At 52.9% G+C, this 19,034-nt stretch overlaps 3 non-coding genes across 3 annotated transcripts; all 3 read right to left on the reverse strand.

The window, feature by feature from the left end:
• Positions 1 to 7,577: 7,577 nt before the first annotated feature.
• On the reverse strand, positions 7,578 to 7,651 carry TRNAK-CUU (transfer RNA lysine (anticodon CUU)). The gene has a single exon. It is a non-coding gene; the product is annotated as a tRNA-Lys (tRNA).
• Positions 7,652 to 12,728: 5,077 nt separating this feature from the next.
• TRNAK-CUU (transfer RNA lysine (anticodon CUU)) lies at positions 12,729 to 12,802 on the reverse strand. The gene has a single exon. It is a non-coding gene; the product is annotated as a tRNA-Lys (tRNA).
• A 2,140-nt stretch (positions 12,803 to 14,942) lies between these two features.
• Positions 14,943 to 15,016, reverse strand: TRNAK-CUU (transfer RNA lysine (anticodon CUU)). Its single transcript has one exon. It is a non-coding gene; the product is annotated as a tRNA-Lys (tRNA).
• Between the last annotated feature and the right edge of the window lie 4,018 nt (positions 15,017 to 19,034).

The raw sequence follows: 19,034 nt of genomic DNA on the forward strand, positions 1-19,034 counted from the left end.
AGTCCCGCTCGACTCTCACCACCACCAGAACATATGTTCAAAGCTATCAGCGCAAAGAAAAGAGCAACACACCTCTCCCGGGTGGGCTCGAACCTCAAACCTTTCGGTTAACAGCCGATCGCGCTAGCCACTTCCGCATCGGAGACAGTCCGGCTCCACTCTCACCACCGTCAGAACATTTCTTCAGAGCTATCAGCTCAAAGAAAAAAATGCGCCGCACCACCATCGGGTGGGCTCGAACCTCCAACGTTTCGGTTAACAGCCAATCGCGCTAGCCAATTGCGCCATGGAGACACTCCTGTTCCACTCTCACCGCTATCAGAACATATCTTCAAAGCTATCAGCCCAAAGAAAAAAAAGCAACACACCACTTCTGGGAGTGCTCGAACCTCCACCCTTTCAGTTAACAGCCCATCGCGCTAGCAATTGTGCCACGGAGACAGTCGTGCTCCACTCTCACCACCGTCAGAACATTTCTTCAGAGCTAACAGCCCAAAGAAAAAAAAGCACCGCACCACCACCAGGTGGGCTCGAACCTCCAACCTTTCGGTTAACAGCCGATCGCGCTAGCCAATTGCGCCATGGAGACAGTCGTGCTCCACTCTCACCACCGTCAGAACATTTCTTCAGAGCTATCAGCCCAAAGAAAAAAAAGCGCCGCACCACCGCTGGGTGGGCTCGAACCTCCAACCTTTCAGTTAATACCCCATCGCGCTAGCCAATTACGCCACGGAGACAGTCGTGCTCCACTCTCACCACCATCAGAACATATCTTCAAAGCTATAAGCGCAAAGAAAAAAAAGCAACACACCACTCCCCGGAGGGCTCGAACCTCCAAACTTTTGGTTAACAGCCGACCGCGCTAGCCAATTGCGTCACGGAGACAGTCGTGCTCCACTCCGACCACCATCACAACATATCTTCAAAGCTATCAGCGCAAAGAAAAAAGCAACACACCACTCCCGGGAGAGCTCGAACCTCCAACCTTTTGGTTAACAGCCGATCGCGCTAGCCAATTGCGCCACGGAGACAGTCCTGCTCCACTCTCACCACCGTCAGATCATTTTTTCAGAGCTATCAGCCCAAAGAAAAAAAAGCGCCGCACCACCATCGGGTGGGCTCGAACCTCCAACGTTTCAGTTAACAGCCAATCGCGCTAGCCAATAGCGCCACGGAGACAGTCGTGCTCCACTCTCACCACCGTCAGAACATTTATTCAGAGCTATCAGCCCAAAAAAAAACCCCCGCACCACCACCGGGTGGGCTCGAACCTCCAACGTTTCAGTTAACAGCCAATCGCGCTAGCCAATTGCGCCATGGAGACAGTCCTGCTACACTCTCACCACCATCAGAACATATCTTCAAAGCTATCAGCCCAAAGAAAAAAAGCAACACACCACTCCCGGGAGGGCTTGAACCTCAAACCTTTCAGTTAACAGCCGATCACGCTAGCCAATTGCGCCACGGAGACAGTCGTGCTCCACTATCACCACCGTCAGAACATTTCTTCAGAGCTATCAGCCCAAAGGAAAAAAAGCGCCGCACCACCACCGGGTGGGCTCGAGCGTCCAACATTTCGGTCAATAGCCCATCGCGCTAGCCAATTACGCCACGCAGACAGTCGTGCTCCACTCTCACCACCATCAGAACATAACTTCAAAGCTATCAGCGCAAAGAAAAAAGCAACACACCACTCCCGGGAGGGCTTGAACCTCCAACCTTTCGGTTAACAGCCGATCGCGCTAGCCAATTGCGCCAAGGAGACAGTCATGCTCCACTCTCACTACCGTCAGAACATATCTTCAAAGCTATAAGCGCAAAGAAAAAAAAGCAACACACCACTCCCGGGAGGGCTCGAACCTCCAAACTTTTGGTTAACAGCCGATCGCGCTAGCCAATCGCGCTACGGAGACAGTCCCGCTACACTGTCACCACCACCAGAACATATGTTCAAAGCTATCAGCGCAAAGAAAAAAGCAACACACCACTCCCGGGTGGGCTCGAACCTCCAACATTTCGGTTAACAGCCGATCGCGCTAGCCACTTCCGCATCGGAGACAGTCCGGCTCCATTCTGACCACCGTCAGAACATTTCTTCAGAGCTATAAGCGCAAAGAAAAAAAGCAACACACCACTCCCGGGAGGGCTCGAACCTCCAAACTTTTGGTTAACAGCCGACCGCGCTAGCCAATTGCGCCACGGAGACAGTCGTGCTCCACTCCCACCACCATCACAACATATCTTCAAAGCTATCAGCGCAAAGAAAAAAGCAACACACCACTCCCGGGAGAGCTCGAACCTCCAAACTTTCGGTTACCAGCCGATCGCGCTAGCCGATTGCGCCACGGAGACAGTCCTGCTCCACTCTCACCATCATCAGAACATATCCTAAACTATCAGCCCAAAAAAAAAGCAACACACCACTCCCGGGAGGGCTCGAACCTCCAACCTTTCAGTTAACAGCTCATCGCGCTAGCAAATTGCGCCACGGAGACAGTCATGCTCCACTCTCACCACCGTCAGAAAATTTCTTCAGAGCTATCAGCCCAAAGAAAAAAAAAGCGCCGCACCACCACCGGGTGGGCTCAAACCTCCATACTTTCGCTTAACAGTCGATCACGCTAGCCAATTGCGCCATGAAGAGAGTCGTGCTCCACTCTCACCACCATCAGAACATATCTTCAAAGCTATCAGCCGAAAGAAAAAAAGCGCTGCACCACCACCGGGTGGGCTCGAACCTCCAACCTTTCGGTTAAGAGCCGATCGCGCTAGCCAATTGCGCCACGGAGACAGTCCCGCTCCACTCTCACCACCACCAGAACATATGTTCAAAGCTTTCAGCGCAAAGAAAAAAGCAACACACCTCTCCCGGGTGGGCTCGAACCTCAAACCTTAAGGTTAACAGCCGATGGCGCTAGCCACTTCCGCATCGGAGACAGTCCGGCTCCACTCTCACCACCGTCAGAACATTTCTTCAGAGCTATCAGCCTAAAGAAAAAAATGCGCCGCACCACCATCGGGTGGGCTCGAACCTCCAACGTTTCGGTTAACAGCCAATCGCGCTAGCCAATAGCGCCATGGAGACAGTCCTGTTCCACTCTCACCGCTATCAGAACATATCTTCAAAGCTATCAGCCCAAAGAAAAAAAAGCAACACACCACTTCCGGGAGGGCTCGAAACTCCAACCTTTCAGTTAACAGCCCATCGCGCTAGCCAATTGCGCCACGGAGACAGTCGTGCTCCACTCTCACCACCGTCAGAACATTTCTTCAGAGCTATCAGCCTAAAGAAAAAAAGCGCCGCACCACCACCGGGTAGGCTCAAACCTCCATACTTTCGCTTAACAGTCGATCACGCTAGCCAATTCCGCCATGGAGAGAGTCGTGCTCCACTCTCACCACCATCAGAACATATCTTCAAAGCTATAAGCCGAAAGAAAAAAAGCGCTGCACCACCACCGGGTAGGCTCGAACCTCCAACCTTTCGGTGAAGAGCCGATCGCGCTAGCCAATTGCGCCACGGAGACAGTCCCGCTCCACTCTCACCACCACCAGAACATATGTTCAAAGCTATCAGCGCAAAGACAAAAGCAACACACCTCTCCCGGGTGGGCTCGAACCTCCAACCTTTCGGTTAACAGCCGATCGCGCTAGCCACTTCCGCATCGGAGACAGTCCGGCTCCACTCTCACCACCGTCAGAACATTTCTTCAGAGCTATCAGCCCAAAGAAAAAAAAAGCGCCGCACCACCATCGGGTGGGCTCGCACCTCCAACGTTTCGGTTAACAGCCAATCGCGCTAGCCTATTGCGCCACGGAGACAGTCGTGCTCCACTCTCACCACCGTCAGAATATTTCTTCAGAGCTATGAGCCAAAGAAAAAAAAGCGCCGCACCACCACCGGGTGGGCTCGAACTTCCAACCTTTCGGCTAACAACCGATCGTGCTAGCCAATTGCGCCATGGAGACAGTCCTGTCCCACTCTCACCACCATCAGAACATATCTTCAAAGCTATCAGCCCAAAGAAAAAAAGCAACACACCACTCCTGGGAGGGCTCGAACCTCCAACCTTTCAGTTAACAGCCCATCGCGCTAGCCAATTGCGCCACGGAGACAGTCGTGCTCCACTCTCACCACCATCACAACATGTCTTCAAAGCTATCAGCCCAAAGAAAAAAAAGCACCGCACCACCACCGCGTGGGCTCGAACCTCCAACCTTTCGGTTAATACCCCATCGCGCTAGCAATTACACCACGGAGACAGTCTTGCTCCACCCTCACCACCATCAGAACATATCTTCAAAGCTATAAGCGCAAAGAAAAAAAAGCAACACACCACTCCCGGGAGGGCTCGAACCTCCAAACTTTTGGTTAACAGCCGACCGCGCTAGCCAATTGCGCCACGGAGACAGTCGTGCTCCACTCCCACCACCATCACAACATATCTTCAAAGCTATCAGCGCAAAGAAAAAAGCAACACACCACTCCCGGGAGAGCTCGAACCTCCAACCTTTCGGTTAACAGCCGATCGCGCTAGCCAATTGCGCCACGGAGACAGTCCTGTTCCACTCTCACCACCATCAGAACATATCTTCAAAGCTATCAGCCCAAAGAAAAAAAAGCAACACACCACTCCTGGGAGGGCTCGAACCTCCAACCTTTCGGTTAATAGCCCATCGCGCTAGCCAATTACGCCACGGAGACAGTCGTGCTCCACTCTCACCACCATCAGAACATATCTTCAAAGCTATAAGCGCAAAGAAAAAAAAGGCAACACACCACTCCCGGGAGGACTCGAACCTCCAAACTTTTGGTTAACAGCCGACCGCGCTAGCCAATTGCGCCACGGAGACAGTCGTGCTCCACTCCCACCACCATCAAAACATATCTTCAAAGCTATCAGCGCAAAGAAAAAAGCAACACACCACTCCGGGGTGGGCTCGAACCTCCAACCTTTCGGTTAACAGCCGATCGCGCTAGCCAATTGCGCCATGGAGACAGTCCTGTTCCACTCTCACCACCATCAGAACATATCTTCAAAGCTATCAGCCCAAAGAAAAAAAAGCAACACACCACTCCTGGGAGGGCTCGAACCTCCAACCTTTCGGTTAATAGCCCATCGCGCTAGCCAATTACGCCACGGAGACAGTCGCGCTCCACTCTCACCACCGTCCGAACATTTCTTCACAGCTATCAGCCCAAAGAAAAAAAAGCGCCGCACCAACACCGGGTGGGCTCGAACCTCCGACCTTTCGGTTAATACCCCATCGCGCTAGCCAATTACACCACGGAGACAGTCGTGCTCCACCCTCACCACCCTCAGAACATATCTTCAAAGCTAAAAGCGCAAAGAAAATAAAAGCAACACACCACTCCCGGGAGGGCTCGAACCTCCAAACTTTTGGTTAACAGCCGACCGCGCTAGCCAATCGCGCCACGGAGACAGTCGTGCTCCACTCCCACCACCATCACAACATATCTTCAAAGCTATCAGCGCAAAGAAAAAAGCAACACAGCACTCCCGGGAGAGCTCGAACCTCCAGCTTTTCGGTTAACAGCCGATCGCGCTAGCCAATTGCGCCACGGAGACAGTCCTGTTCCACTCTCACCACCATCAGAACATATCTTCAAAGCTATCAGCCCAAAGAAAAAAAAGCAACACACCACTCCCGGGTGGGCTCGAACCTCCAACCTTTCGGTTAACAGCCGATCGCGCTAGCCAATTGCGCCATGGAGACAGTCCTGTTCCACTCTCACCACCATCAGAACATATCTTCAAAGCTATCAGCCCAAAGAAAAAAAAAGCAACACACCACTCCTGGGAGGGCTCGAACCTCCAACCTTTCGGTTAATAGCCCATCGCGCTAGCCAATTACGCCACGGAGACAGTCGTGCTCCACTCTCACCACCGTCAGAACATTTCTTCAGAGCTATCAGCCCAAAGAAAAAAAAGCGCCGCACCACCACCGGGTGGGCTCGAACCTCCGACCTTTCCGTTAATACCCCATCGCGCTAGCCAATTACACCACGGAGAGTGTCCTGCTACACTCTCACCACCATCAGAACATATCTTCAAATCTATGAGATCAAAGAAAAAAAAGCACCGCACCACCACCGCGTGGGCTCGAATTCCAACCTTTCGGTTACCAGCCGATCGCGCTAGCCAATTGCGCCACAGAGACAGTCCTGCTCCACTCTCACCACCATCAGAACATATCTTCAAAGCTATCAGCCCAAAGAAAAAAAAGCAACACACCACTCCCGGGATGGCTCGAACCTCCAACCTTTAGGTTAACAGCCGATCGCGCTAGCCAATTGCGCCACGGAGACAGTCGTGCTCCACTCTCACCACCGTCAGAACATTTCTTCAAAGGTATCAGCCCAGAGGAAAAAAGCGCCGCACCACCACCGGGTGGGCTCGAACCTCCAACCTTTCGGTTAACAGCCGATCGCGCTAGCCAATTGCGCCAAGGAGACAGTCATGCTCCACTCTCACCACCGTCAGAACATTTCTCCAGAGCTATCAGCCCAAAGAAAAAAAGCGCCGCACCACCATCGGGTGGGCTCGAACCTCCAACCTTTCGGTTAACAGCCCATCGCGCTAGCCAATTGCGCCACGGAGACAGTTCTGCTCCACTCTCACTACTGCCAGAACATATCTTCAAAGCTATAAGCGCAAAAAAAAGCAACACACCACTCCCGGGAGGGCTCGAACCTCAAACTTTTGGTTAACAGCCGATCGCGCTAGCCAATCGCGCTACGGAGACAGTCCCGCTCCACTCTCACCACCACCAGAACATATGTTCAAAGCTATCAGCGCAAAGAAAAAAGCAACACACCACTCCCGGGTGGGCTCGAACCTCCAACATTTCGGTTAACAGCCGATCGCGCTAGCCACTTCCGCATCGGAGACAGTCCGGCTCCATTCTGACCACCGTCAGAACACTTATTCAGAGCTATCAGCCCAAAGACAAAAAAGCGCCGCACCACCATCGGGTGGGCTCGAACCTCCAACGTTTCGGTTAACAGCCAATCGCGCTAGCCAATTGCGCCACAGAGACAGTCGTGCTCCACTCTCAGCACCGTCAGAATATTTCTTCAGAGCTATGAGCCAAAGAAAAAAAAGCGCCGCACCACCACCGGGTGGGCTCGAACCTCCAACCTTTCGGTTAACAGCCGATCGCGCTAGCCAATTGCGCCATGAAGACAGTCCTGTTCCACTCTCACCAGCATCAGAACATATCTTCAAAGCTATCAGCCCAAAGAAAAAAAAGCAACACACCACTCCTGGGAGGGCTCGAACCTCCAACCTTTCAGTTAACAGCCCATAGCGCTAGCCAATTGCGCCACGGAGACAGTCATGCTCAACTCTCACCATCGTCAGAACATTTCTTCAGAGCTATCAGCCCAAAGAAAAATAAAGCGCCGCACCACCACCGGGTGGGCTCAAACCTCCATACTTTCGCTTAACAGTCGATCACGCTAGCCAATTGCGCCATGAAGAGAGTCGTGCTCCACTCTCACCACCATTAGAACATATCTTCAAAGCTATCAGCCGAAAAAAAAAGCGCTGCACCACCACCGGGTGGGCTCGAACCTCCAACCTTTCGGTTAAGAGCCGAACGCGCTAGCCAATTGCGCCACGGAGGCAGTCCCGCTCGACTCTCACCACCACCAGAACATATGTTCAAAGCTATCAGCGCAAAGAAAAGAGCAACACACCTCTCCCGGGTGGGCTCGAACCTCAAACCTTTCGGTTAACAGCCGATCGCGCTAGCCACTTCCGCATCGGAGACAGTCCGGCTCCACTCTCACCACCGTCAGAACATTTCTTCAGAGCTATCAGCTCAAAGAAAAAAATGCGCCGCACCACCATCGGGTGGGCTCGAACCTCCAACGTTTCGGTTAACAGCCAATCGCGCTAGCCAATTGCGCCATGGAGACACTCCTGTTCCACTCTCACCGCTATCAGAACATATCTTCAAAGCTATCAGCCCAAAGAAAAAAAAGCAACACACCACTTCTGGGAGTGCTCGAACCTCCAACCTTTCAGTTAACAGCCCATCGCGCTAGCAATTGTGCCACGGAGACAGTCGTGCTCCACTCTCACCACCGTCAGAACATTTCTTCAGAGCTAACAGCCCAAAGAAAAAAAAGCACCGCACCACCACCAGGTGGGCTCGAACCTCCAACCTTTCGGTTAACAGCCGATCGCGCTAGCCAATTGCGCCATGGAGACAGTCGTGCTCCACTCTCACCACCGTCAGAACATTTCTTCAGAGCTATCAGCCCAAAGAAAAAAAAGCGCCGCACCACCGCTGGGTGGGCTCGAACCTCCAACCTTTCAGTTAATACCCCATCGCGCTAGCCAATTACGCCACGGAGACAGTCGTGCTCCACTCTCACCACCATCAGAACATATCTTCAAAGCTATAAGCGCAAAGAAAAAAAAGCAACACACCACTCCCCGGAGGGCTCGAACCTCCAAACTTTTGGTTAACAGCCGACCGCGCTAGCCAATTGCGTCACGGAGACAGTCGTGCTCCACTCCGACCACCATCACAACATATCTTCAAAGCTATCAGCGCAAAGAAAAAAGCAACACACCACTCCCGGGAGAGCTCGAACCTCCAACCTTTTGGTTAACAGCCGATCGCGCTAGCCAATTGCGCCACGGAGACAGTCCTGCTCCACTCTCAACACCGTCAGATCATTTTTTCAGAGCTATCAGCCCAAAGAAAAAAAAGCGCCGCACCACCATCGGGTGGGCTCGAACCTCCAACGTTTCAGTTAACAGCCAATCGCGCTAGCCAATAGCGCCACGGAGACAGTCGTGCTCCACTCTCACCACCGTCAGAACATTTATTCAGAGCTATCAGCCCAAAAAAAACCCCCCGCACCACCACCGGGTGGGCTCGAACCTCCAACGTTTCAGTTAACAGCCAATCGCGCTAGCCAATTGCGCCATGGAGACAGTCCTGCTACACTCTCACCACCATCAGAACATATCTTCAAAGCTATCAGCCCAAAGAAAAAAAGCAACACACCACTCCCGGGAGGGCTTGAACCTCAAACCTTTCAGTTAACAGCCGATCACGCTAGCCAATTGCGCCACGGAGACAGTCGTGCTCCACTATCACCACCGTCAGAACATTTCTTCAGAGCTATCAGCCCAAAGGAAAAAAAGCGCCGCACCACCACCGGGTGGGCTCGAGCGTCCAACCTTTCGGTTAACAGCCGATCGCGCTAGCCAATTGCGCCAAGGAGACAGTCATGCTCCACTCTCACTACCGTCAGAACATATCTTCAAAGCTATAAGCGCAAAGAAAAAAAAGCAACACACCACTCCCGGGAGGGCTCGAACCTCCAAACTTTTGGTTAACAGCCGACCGCGCTAGCCAATTGCGCCACGGAGACAGTCGTGCTCCACTCCCACCACCATCACAACATATCTTCAAAGCTATCAGCGCAAAGAAAAAAGCAACACACCACTCCCGGGAGAGCTCGAACCTCCAAACTTTCGGTTACCAGCCGATCGCGCTAGCCGATTGCGCCACGGAGACAGTCCTGCTCCACTCTCACCATCATCAGAACATATCCTAAACTATCAGCCCAAAAAAAAAGCAACACACCACTCCCGGGAGGGCTCGAACCTCCAACCTTTCAGTTAACAGCTCATCGCGCTAGCAAATTGCGCCACGGAGACAGTCATGCTCCACTCTCACCACCGTCAGAAAATTTCTTCAGAGCTATCAGCCCAAAGAAAAAAAAAAGCGCCGCACCACCACCGGGTGGGCTCAAACCTCCATACTTTCGCTTAACAGTCGATCACGCTAGCCAATTGCGCCATGAAGAGAGTCGTGCTCCACTCTCACCACCATCAGAACATATCTTCAAAGCTATCAGCCGAAAGAAAAAAAGCGCTGCACCACCACCGGGTGGGCTCGAACCTCCAACCTTTCGGTGAAGAGCCGATCGCGCTAGCCAATTGCGCCACGGAGACAGTCCCGCTCCACTCTCACCACCACCAGAACATATGTTCAAAGCTATCAGCGCAAAGAAAAAAGCAACACACCACTCCCGGGAGAGCTCGAACCTCCAACCTTTCGGTTAACAGCCGATCGCGCTAGCCAATTGCGCCACGGAGACAGTCCTGTTCCACTCTCACCACCATCAGAACATATCTTCAAAGCTATCAGCCCAAAGAAAAAAAAGCAACACACCACTCCTGGGAGGGCTCGAACCTCCAACCTTTCGGTTAATAGCCCATCGCGCTAGCATATTACGCCACGGAGACAGTCGTGCTCCACTCTCACCACCATCAGAACATATCTTCAAAGCTATAAGCGCAAAGAAAAAAAAGGCAACACACCACTCCCGGGAGGACTCGAACCTCCAAACTTTTGGTTAACAGCCGACCGCGCTAGCCAATTGCGCCACGGAGACAGTCGTGCTCCACTCCCACCACCATCAAAACATATCTTCAAAGCTATCAGCGCAAAGAAAAAAGCAACACACCACTCCGGGGTGGGCTCGAACCTCCAACCTTTCGGTTAACAGCCGATCGCGCTAGCCAATTGCGCCATGGAGACAGTCCTGTTCCACTCTCACCACCATCAGAACATATCTTCAAAGCTATCAGCCCAAAGAAAAAAAAGCAACACACCACTCCTGGGAGGGCTCGAACCTCCAACCTTTCGGTTAATAGCCCATCGCGCTAGCCAATTACGCCACGGAGACAGTCGCGCTCCACTCTCACCACCGTCCGAACATTTCTTCACAGCTATCAGCCCAAAGAAAAAAAAGCGCCGCACCAACACCGGGTGGGCTCGAACCTCCGACCTTTCGGTTAATACCCCATCGCGCTAGCCAATTACACCACGGAGACAGTCGTGCTCCACCCTCACCACCCTCAGAACATATCTTCAAAGCTAAAAGCGCAAAGAAAATAAAAGCAACACACCACTCCCGGGAGGGCTCGAACCTCCAAACTTTTGGTTAACAGCCGACCGCGCTAGCCAATCGCGCCACGGAGACAGTCGTGCTCCACTCCCACCACCATCACAACATATCTTCAAAGCTATCAGCGCAAAGAAAAAAGCAACACAGCACTCCCGGGAGAGCTCGAACCTCCAACCTTTCGGTTAACAGCCGATCGCGCTAGCCAATTGCGCCACGGAGACAGTCCTGCTCCACACTCACCACCGTCAGAACATTTTTTCAGAGCTATCAGCCCAAAGAAAAAAAAGCGCCGCACCACCATCGGGTGGGCTCGAACCTCCAACGTTTCAGTTAACAGCCAATCGCGCTAGCTAATAGCGCCACGGAGACAGTCGTGCTCCACTCTCACCACCGTCAGAACATTTCTTCAGAGCTATCAGCCCAAAGAAAAAAAAGCGCCGCACCACCACCGGGTGGGCTCGAACCTCCAACTTTCCGGTTAACAGCCGATCGCGCTAGCCAATTGCGCCATGGAGACAGTCCTGCTACACTCTCACCACCATCAGAACATATCTTCAAAGCTATCAGCCCAAAGAAAAAAAAGCAACACACCACTCCCGGGATGGCTCGAACCTCCAACCTTTAGGTTAACAGCCGATCGCGCTAGCCAATTGCGCCACGGAGACAGTCGTGCTCCACTCTCACCACCGTCATAACATTTCTTCAAAGCTATCAGCCCAGAGGAAAAAAGCGCCGCACCACCACCGGGTGGGCTCGAACCTCCAACCTTTCGGTTAACAGCCGATCGCGCTAGCCAATTGCGCCAAGGAGACAGTCATGCTCCACTCTCACCACCGTCAGAACATTTCTCCAGAGCTATCAGCCCAAAGAAAAAAAGCGCCGCACCACCATCGGGTGGGCTCGAACCTCCAACCTTTCGGTTAACAGCCCATCGCGCTAGCCAATATCGCCACGGAGACAGTTCTGCTCCACTCTCACTACTGCCAGAACATATCTTCAAAGCTATAAGCGCAAAAAAAAGCAACACACCACTCCCGGGAGGGCTCGAACCTCCAAACTTTTGGTTAACAGCCGATCGCGCTAGCCAATCGCGCTACGGAGACAGTCCCGCTCCACTCTCACCACCACCAGAACATATGTTCAAAGCTATCAGCGCAAAGGAAAAAGCAACACACCACTCCCGGGTGGGCTCGAACCTCCAACATTTCGGTTAACAGCCGATCGCGCTAGCCACTTCCGCATCGGAGACAGTCCGGCTCCATTCTGACCACCGTCAGAATATTTCTTCAGAGCTATGAGCCAAAAAAAAAAAGCGCCGCACCACCACCGGGTGGGCTCGAACCTCCAACCTTTCGGTTAACAGCTGATGGCGCTAGCCAATTGCGCCATGAAGACAGTCCTGTTTCACTCTCACCAGCATCAGAACATATCTTCAAAGCTATCAGCCCAAAGAAAAAAAAGCAACACACCACTCCTGGGAGGGCTCGAACCTCCAACCTTTCAGTTAACAGCCCATAGCGCTAGCCAATTGCGCCACGGAGACAGTCATGCTCCACTCTCACCATCGTCAGAACATTTCTTCGGAGCTATCAGCCAAAAGAAAAATAAAGCGCCGCACCACCACCGGGTGGGCTCAAACCTCCATACTTTCGCTTAACAGTCGATCACGCTAGCCAATTGCGCCATGAAGAGAGTCGTGCTCCACTCTCACCACCATCAGAACATATCTTCAAAGCTATCAGCCGAAAGAAAAAAAGGGCTGCACCACCACCGGGTGGGCTCGAACCTCCAACCTTTCGGTTAAGAGCCGAACGCGCTAGCCAATTGCGCCACGGAGGCAGTCCCGCTCCACTCTCACCACCACCAGAACATATGTTAAAAGCTATCAGCGCAAAGAAAAAAGCAACACACCTCTCCCGGGTGGGCTCGAACCTCAAACCTTTCGGTTAACAGCCGATCGCGCTAGCCACTTCCGCATCGGAGACAGTCCGGCTCCACTCTCACCACCGTCAGAACATTTCTTCAGAGCTATCAGCCCAAAGAAAAAAATGCGCCCCACCACCATCGGGTGGGCTCGAACCTCCAACGTTTCGGTTAACAGCCAATCGCGCTAGCCAATTGCGCCATGGAGACAGTCCTGTTCCACTCTCACCGCTATCAGAACATATCTTCAAAGCTATCAGCCCAAAGAAAAAAAAGCAACACACCACTCCTGGGAGGGCTCGAACCTCCAACCTTTCAGTTAACAGCCCATCGCGCTAGCAATTGTGCCACGGAGACAGTCGTGCTCCACTCTCACCACCGTCAGAACATTTCTTCAGAGCTAACAGCCCAAAGAAAAAAAAGCACCGCACCACCACCAGGTGGGCTCGAACCTCCAACCTTTCGGTTAACAGCCGATCGCGCTAGCCAATCGCGCCACGGAGACAGTCGTGCTCCACTCTCACCACCGTCAGAACATTTCTTCAGAGCTATCAGCCCAGAGGAAAAAAGCGCCGCACCACCACCGGGTGGGCTCGAGCGTCCAACCTTTCGGTTAATAGCCCATCGCGCTAGCCAATTACGCCACGGAGACAGTCGTGCTCCACTCTCACCACCGTCAGAACAATTCTTCAGAGCTATCAGCCCAAAGAAAAAAAAGCGCCGCACCACCGCTGGGTGGGCTCGAACCTCCAACCTTTCGGTTAATACCCCATCGCGCTAGCCAATTACGCCACGGAGACAGTCGTGCTCCACTCTCACCACCATCAGAACATATCTTCAAAGCTATAAGCGCAAAGAAAAAAAAGCAACACACCACTCCCCGGAGGGCTCGAACCTCCAAACTTTTGGTTAACAGCCGACCGCGCTAGCCAATTGCGTCACGGAGACAGTCGTGCTCCACTCCGACCACCATCACAACATATCTTCAAAGCTATCAGCGCAAAGAAAAAAGCAACACACCACTCCCGGGAGAGCTCGAACCTCCAACCTTTCGGTTAACAGCCGATCGCGCTAGCCAATTGCGCCACGGAGACAGTCCTGCTCCACTCTCACCACCGTCAGAACATTTCTTCAGAGCTATCAGCCCAAAGACAAAAAAGCGCCGCAACACCATCGGGTGGGCTCGAACCTCCAACGTTTCGATTAACAGCCAATCGCGCTAGCCAATTGCGCCACGGAGACAATCGTGCTCCACTCTCACCACCGTCAGAATATTTCTTCAGAGCTATGAGCCCAAAGAAAAAAAAAGCGCCGCACCACCACCGGGTGGGCTCGATCCTCCAACCTTTCGGTTAACCGCCGATCGCGCTAGCCAATTGCGCCATGGAGACAGTCCTGTTCCACTCTCACCACCATCACAACATATCTTCAAAGCTATCAGCCCTAAGAAAAAAAAGCAACACACAACTCCTGGGAGGGCTTGAACCTCAAACCTTTCAGTTAACAGCCGATCACGCTAGCCAATTGCGCCACGGAGACAGTCGTGCTCCACTCTCACCACCGTCAGAACATTTCTTCAGAGCTATCAGCCCAAAGGAAAAAAAGCGCCGCACCACCACCGGGTGGGCTCGAGCGTCCAACATTTCGGTCAATAGCCCATCGCGCTAGCCAATTACGCCACGGAGACAGTCGTGCTCCACTCTCACCACCATCAGAACATAACTTCAAAGCTATCATCGCAAAGAAAAAAGCAACACACCACTCCCGGGAGGGCTCGAACCTCCAACCTTTCGGTTAACAGCCCATCGCGCTAGCCAATTGCGCCACGGAGACAGTCATGCTTCACTCTCACTACCGTCAGAACATTTCTTCAGAGCTATCAGCCCAAAGAAAAAAAAGCGCCGCACCACCACCGGGTGGGCTCAAACCTTCAACCTTTTGGTTAACAGCCGATCGCGCTAGCAAATTGCGCCACGGAGAGAGTCGTGCTCCACTCTCACCGCCGTCAGAACATTTCTTCAGAGCTATCAGCCTAAAGAAAAAAAAAGCGCCGCACCACCACCGGGTGGGCTCGAACCTCCAACCTTTCGGTTAAGAGCCGAACGCGCTAGCCAATTGCGCCACGGAGGCAGTCCCGCTCCACTCTCACCACCACCAGAACATATGTTAAAAGCTATCAGCGCAAAGAAAAAAGCAACACACCTCTCCCGGGTGGGCTCGAACCTCAAACCTTTCGGTTAACAGCCGATCGCGCTAGCCACTTCCGCATCGGAGACAGTCCGGCTCCACTCTCACCACCGTCAGAACATTTCTTCAGAGCTATCAGCCCAAAGAAAAAAATGCGCCCCACCACCATCGGGTGGGCTCGAACCTCCAACGTTTCGGTTAACAGCCAATCGCGCTAGCCAATTGCGCCATGGAGACAGTCCTGTTCCACTCTCACCGCTATCAGAACATATCTTCAAAGCTATCAGCCCAAAGAAAAAAAAGCAACACACCACTCCTGGGAGGGCTCGAACCTCCAACCTTTCAGTTAACAGCCCATCGCGCTAGCAATTGTGCCACGGAGACAGTCGTGCTCCACTCTCACCACCGTCAGAACATTTCTTCAGAGCTAACAGCCCAAAGAAAAAAAAGCACCGCACCACCACCAGGTGGGCTCGAACCTCCAACCTTTCGGTTAACAGCCGATCGCGCTAGCCAATCGCGCCACGGAGACAGTCGTGCTCCACTCTCACCACCGTCAGAACATTTCTTCAGAGCTATCAGCCCAGAGGAAAAAAGCGCCGCACCACCACCGGGTGGGCTCGAGCGTCCAACCTTTCGGTTAATAGCCCATCGCGCTAGCCAATTACGCCACGGAGACAGTCGTGCTCCACTCTCACCACCGTCAGAACAATTCTTCAGAGCTATCAGCCCAAAGAAAAAAAAGCGCCGCACCACCGCTGGGTGGGCTCGAACCTCCAACCTTTCGGTTAATACCCCATCGCGCTAGCCAATTACGCCACGGAGACAGTCGTGCTCCACTCTCACCACCATCAGAACATATCTTCAAAGCTATAAGCGCAAAGAAAAAAAAGCAACACACCACTCCCCGGAGGGCTCGAACCTCCAAACTTTTGGTTAACAGCCGACCGCGCTAGCCAATTGCGTCACGGAGACAGTCGTGCTCCACTCCGACCACCATCACAACATATCTTCAAAGCTATCAGCGCAAAGAAAAAAGCAACACACCACTCCCGGGAGAGCTCGAACCTCCAACCTTTCGGTTAACAGCCGATCGCGCTAGCCAATTGCGCCACGGAGACAGTCCTGCTCCACTCTCACCACCGTCAGAACATTTCTTCAGAGCTATCAGCCCAAAGACAAAAAAGCGCCGCAACACCATCGGGTGGGCTCGAACCTCCAACGTTTCGATTAACAGCCAATCGCGCTAGCCAATTGCGCCACGGAGACAATCGTGCTCCACTCTCACCACCGTCAGAATATTTCTTCAGAGCTATGAGCCCAAAGAAAAAAAAAGCGCCGCACCACCACCGGGTGGGCTCGATCCTCCAACCTTTCGGTTAACCGCCGATCGCGCTAGCCAATTGCGCCATGGAGACAGTCCTGTTCCACTCTCACCACCATCACAACATATCTTCAAAGCTATCAGCCCTAAGAAAAAAAAGCAACACACAACTCCTGGGAGGGCTTGAACCTCAAACCTTTCAGTTAACAGCCGATCACGCTAGCCAATTGCGCCACGGAGACAGTCGTGCTCCACTCTCACCACCGTCAGAACATTTCTTCAGAGCTATCAGCCCAAAGGAAAAAAAGCGCCGCACCACCACCGGGTGGGCTCGAGCGTCCAACATTTCGGTCAATAGCCCATCGCGCTAGCCAATTACGCCACGGAGACAGTCGTGCTCCACTCTCACCACCATCAGAACATAACTTCAAAGCTATCATCGCAAAGAAAAAAGCAACACACCACTCCCGGGAGGGCTCGAACCTCCAACCTTTCGGTTAACAGCCCATCGCGCTAGCCAATTGCGCCACGGAGACAGTCATGCTTCACTCTCACTACCGTCAGAACATTTCTTCAGAGCTATCAGCCCAAAGAAAAAAAAGCGCCGCACCACCACCGGGTGGGCTCAAACCTTCAACCTTTTGGTTAACAGCCGATCGCGCTAGCAAATTGCGCCACGGAGAGAGTCGTGCTCCACTCTCACCGCCGTCAGAACATTTCTTCAGAGCTATCAGCCTAAAGAAAAAAAAAGCGCCGCACCACCACCGGGTAGGCTCAAACCTCCATACTTTCGCTTAACAGTCGATCACGCTAGCCAATTGCGCCATGGAGAGAGTCGTGCTCCACTCTCACCACCATCAGAACATATCTTCAAAGCTATCAGCCGAAAGAAAAAAAGCGCTGCACCACCACCGGGTGGGCTCGAACCTCCAACCTTTCGGTTAAGAGCCGATCGCGCTAGCCAATTGCGCCATGGAGACAGCCCCGCTCCACTCTCACCACCACCAGAACATATGTTCAAAGCTATCAGCGCAAAGCAAAAAGCAACACACCTCTCCCGGGTGGGCTCGAACCTCCAACCTTTCGGTTAACAGCCGATCGCGCTAGCCACTTCCGCATCGGAGACAGTCCGGCTCCACTCTCACCACCGTCAGAACATTTCTTCAGAGCTATCAGCCCAAAGAAAAAAAAGCGCCGCACCACCATCGGGTGGGCTCGCACCTCCAACGTTTCGGTTAACAGCCAATCGCGCTAGCCTATTGCGCCACGGAGACAGTCGTGCTCCACTCTCACCACCGTCAGAATATTTCTTCAGAGCTATGAGCCAAAGAAAAAAAAGCGCCGCACCACCACCGGGTGGGCTCGAACTTCCAACCTTTCGGCTAACAGCCGATGGTGCTAGCCAATTGCGCCATGGAGACAGTCCTGTTCCACTCTCACCACCATCAGAACATATCTTCAAAGCTATCAACCCAAAGAAAAAAAAGCAACACACCACTCCTGGGAGGGCTCGAACCTCCAACCTTTCAGTTAACAGCCCATCGCGCTAGCCAATTGCGCCACGGAGACAGTCGTGCTCCACTCTCACCACCATCACAACATATCTTCAAAGCTATCAGCCCAAAGAAAAAAAAGCCCCACTCCACCACCGCATGGGCTCGAACCTCCAAACTTTCGGTTACCAGCCGATCGCGCTAGCCGATTGCGCCACGGAGACAGTCCTGCTCCACTCTCACCACCATCAGAACATATCTTCAAAGCTATCAGCCCAAAGAAAAAAAAGCGCCGCACCATCATCGGGTGGGCTCGAACCTCCAACCTTTCGGTTAACAGCCCATCGCGCTAGCCAATTGCGCCACGGAGACAGTCATGCTCCACTCTCACTACCGTCAGAACATTTCTTCAGAGCTATCAGCCCAAAGAAAAAAAAGCGCCGCACCACCACCGGGTGGGCTCGAACCTCCAACCTTTTGGTTAACAGCCGATCGCGCTAGCAAATTGCGCCACGGAGAGAGTCGTGCTCCTTTCTCACCACCAACAGAACATATCTCCAAAGCTATCAGCCTAAAGAAAAAAATGCGCCGCACCACCATCGGGTGGGCTCGAACCTCCAACGTTTCGGTTAACAGCCAATCGCGCTAGCGAATAGCGCCATGGAGACAGTCCTGTTCCACTCTCACCGCTATCAGAACATATCTTCAAAGCTATCAGCCCAAAGAAAAAAAGCAACACACCACTCCCGGGAGGGCTCGAACCTCCAACCTTTCAGTTAACAGCCCATCGCGCAAGCCAATGGCGCCACGGAGACAGTCATGCTCCACTCTCACCACCGTCAGAACATTTCTTCAGAGCTATCAGCCTAAAGAAAAAAAAGCGCCGCACCACCACCGGGTAGGCTCAAACCTCCATACTTTCGCTTAACAGTCGATCACGCTAGCCAATTGCGCCATGGAGAGAGTCGTGCTCCACTCTCACCACCATCAGAACATATCTTCAAAGCTATCAGCCGAAAGAAAAAAAGCGCTGCACCACCACCGGGTGGGCTCGAACCTCCAACCTTTCGGTTAAGAGCCGATCGCGCTAGCCAATTGCGCCAAGGAGACAGTCCCGCTCCACTCTCACCACCACCAGAACATA

The sequence above is a fragment of the Rhipicephalus microplus genome, unplaced genomic scaffold (genome assembly GCF_043290135.1).
Source record: "Rhipicephalus microplus isolate Deutch F79 unplaced genomic scaffold, USDA_Rmic scaffold_12, whole genome shotgun sequence".
Taxonomy (NCBI): domain Eukaryota; kingdom Metazoa; phylum Arthropoda; class Arachnida; order Ixodida; family Ixodidae; genus Rhipicephalus; species Rhipicephalus microplus.